Source organism: Humulus lupulus, chromosome 2 (genome assembly GCF_963169125.1).
Source record: "Humulus lupulus chromosome 2, drHumLupu1.1, whole genome shotgun sequence".
Taxonomy (NCBI): domain Eukaryota; kingdom Viridiplantae; phylum Streptophyta; class Magnoliopsida; order Rosales; family Cannabaceae; genus Humulus; species Humulus lupulus.
In genome coordinates this window covers 21,161,280-21,164,778 of record NC_084794.1, presented here as the reverse complement: position 1 = coordinate 21,164,778, position 3,499 = coordinate 21,161,280, and the positions used below count along the sequence as shown (strand labels likewise).

At 35.2% G+C, this 3,499-nt stretch overlaps 1 pseudogene; it reads right to left on the bottom strand.

Annotated features, from left to right (window-relative positions):
• Nucleotides 1-651: 651 nt before the first annotated feature.
• LOC133814016 (pyruvate kinase isozyme G, chloroplastic-like) lies at nt 652-1,653 on the bottom strand (annotated as a pseudogene).
• Between the last annotated feature and the right edge of the window lie 1,846 nt (nt 1,654-3,499).

Below are 3,499 nucleotides of genomic sequence, written 5' to 3'. Positions count from 1 at the left end.
AGATTAGTGGGTCATTACAGACACCTCCTAATTATGTCCTCCTGTACATAACAAGGAAATTTCATTCATGACAGAATCTAAGACAAATTCAGGATTTTAACTTCAGTATTTTAAATAATAATCATTTGAAAAGATGAACTTATCATATATACATATATATGGGCCCAAAGACATGAAAATGAGATAAATACGCTGCATGCACTGAGCAGGGATGGCAATATATTTTCAATGATACGATATGCTACATTATGAATAAAACGTTCTACATATGGTTATTCAAACTGTTTCCCAAAGCCACAGTGTGCAGCATTCCTTGAATAAGTCAAATGATTAGCAGTTAGTCATGTCTTTATCAGTCTACCTCAAGATGTGCCTATGTTATAAATAGCTGAGAATTATTTTCTAGCCTCACTTTGTGAATGAGCTTCCCTTTTAGTAAGGGAAAAAAATGAATGGATTTGATTTTCCCCAACTTGGTCCAAGAATTGATGCATAAAAGTCAAAGCTTTTCTTATTATGCATTAATCAGCAACTAATACTTTATCAAGTAGTGTTCACAGCAAGTGAAAAGGAGTCCTTAATATTCCACCAGGAAAAGAGATTCAAAATAGAAATAATATTACTTGAAAAAATTATCGAAAACACAATATTTCAAAATCCTTTAATACTCTCAAGTATAAATGTCATCAACTTTCTCTACAACATGCATGATATAGAAGTAATAAAAACGATAACCACAATCCATGTCTTACTTGTAACAGAGGAACATCCTCAATCGGAAGTTCAGCTCCAAGGTTCCCACGAGCAACCATTGCCTAGTAATAAACTTGTTAATATGATGAATAAAAAGATATGAATTCTTCTGTTCTTTAGCAGAACTGAACATGTGGTTTAGCTCTTTTTCTGTAATTCCTTATCCTTCTCAATGATTTGGATAATGTTTTGAATAAAATAACGAGAGAGAGAGAGAGGGGGGGTACGGTACCAACAATGATCACTGAAGGGTGGATAGGTGTACTAAAGATATAATCTATGACTAAATAAGTGACCACTGATTCACAAAGAGACACTGGAACTAACCCCATCAGATGCAGGAATAATTGAATGAAGATTTGGGATAGAGTATGCACTTTCAATTTTACAATCACGTGAATGTCTGCATTGCAACCTAGAAAAGAGATTTTAAAAAATTAGTTCTAAACAAGTAACTGGAGTCAAATAACTGGTACTGAAGAAACTGATAATAGAAATAATATTTACTTTTAAGATAATCTTTCAACTCATGAACCACTCTAGCATCTTTTACAAAAGAGACAGCATAGAAATCGACTTGGTTGTCCACTCCAAACTTGATATCTTCCCAGTCTTTATCTGTACTTGTGGAGGGACCAATTGTACAAACTATCTTCGTTTTCCTTCGATTGTTCGGAGTCGCCCTTGCCTGGCCCATAGAGTAATATTCAATGGACTGATCATCATAAAGAGAGTACTTGTCCTGAAAAAGAAGAAAACCAAAAGAAAAAAACATAAATTATGAATACTTCAAGTTTACATAATGCTTTTTTAAATAAGAATTAACAAAACATGAATAATAATATGCACATCCACTTCAAAAATTCACCATGGCTTTATATGTTTCCGGAAACCATGCAAGGGAAAGAATATATATACACATGTTGTAACGACCCAGATTTTCAAGACTCGATAATGCAGAAATATAAATGTTTTCATTTAACAAAATGTCTCAAAAACCCATAGAAAAAAAAACTTTTTGAAAAGTCGTATGGCCATACTTAACATTTAGTTACAAACATGTTTTATAAAGATTAGAGTGAGCATAGTTTAGGAAAATTACACAACATTTCCAAAAATAAAAAGGCTTCCCAAAAGGTCGGTCCACATGTACATTTGCAAGGAAGACTCCAGCGCTCACTGCTCTGCCTTGCCCTTGCTCTTACCTACAACATGAAACAACTAGGTAAGCGAAAACGCTTAGTAAGATCAACTTTCAAACAAAGCATGTAGAGAATTAGGGTTCCGAACCCATCCGGACCCTACACAATCAATTTCAAGAACGCCAAAGCGTCCTGGCAAACTTATGGTCATGCCTGATAACCAATGATAAATTAATTCATAACTAGATAAAAATCCTGCACTCAGAAAAATCCCAGAACAAGCAGATATATTATATCACAGCTAATTCTTATCAACAATTATATCCCTGCACTCAGAAAATCCCAGAGCAAGCAGATATATTATATCACAACTATATCTTATCAACAATTATATCCCTGCACTCAGAAAATCCCAGAGCAAGCAGATATATTATATCACCATATAATTCGAGACCAACGCTCGACAATTTCCAACAATTCAGGCGTAACGCGCCCTCCAACATAATTGCTAATCTGTAAAAGAGAACCGAGTCTCCACACTAAGATCTAGCCAATTAATATTCTCATCAAGGGTAACTATCGTGTTACCTAGGGCATCGTTACTTATCCAAGAGTGTAATCCAATTTACATGGTTTTACAGAGACTTCTATGTTAATCAGTGGTGCTGGTGAGCAGTTTCCCCTAGGGTGTTCAGCCTCACTCAATCTTGGCAACCCCTAGTATATCTAGGCACTCTCACTGAATGGCCAATATTCACGGCTGCTATCCGGGAATAACTTATCAGAGCACTTGCTCGGATTCTAACCGTCCAATAATTAAGTAAGCATGAGGGCCCCTAAGTCCCATTTATCTTGGCGCCCCTAGGTTTAACCAGCTTATCCTCATCTCATGGCCACTCGTCGCGGTAATGAACCGGACATAAATAAAATCAAGCAGTGTGACGGGGATCAACCGTCTAGGATATGACAGACTTCTACCATTCATATTTTCTAAATCAGCACTCACTAGACTAACGTCTCTAAGAAATTTTCTATGACATCCTATATATATGCATGTATCCCTATACTAACATACAAGACAATAATCATTTCATGTTGCAGCCATACAATATAAGTTGACTTACTTGGAGTCCTTAGCGCTCAACAGGTTTTCACCCTCCAACGTTCAGTCCAGTTACGCTTAGCCAATACTGTAGTTATCCATACAGTATACTCGGATTAATTATGACACTCATAATTCATTATTATTATTTTGGGAAGTTTGGTCATTTTAATAAAAGTCATTTGTAAGGATTTATAATCCTTATTTGGTTTTAAACCTATTAAGGAAAGTCATACAAAATATTCGAGACTAAACCCTAAGTCTCGGGGAGACCTATCCTAAGGTCTCGATACCTAGGCTCGGGTATCACAATGGTATTTTCCTACAATCCGCTAAAAATCTTATTCTTTCAAGGTATCGCTATTAACCCGCACTTTCGACTAGTCGTTTAAAATATGTAAGATTTTAGCCGGTATTATATCCAGAAAATAAAAATAAATTCCTTAATTATTTTTAAAGAAAATAAACTCTTTAAATTTTCCTTTTATTTTTCTTAAGGATT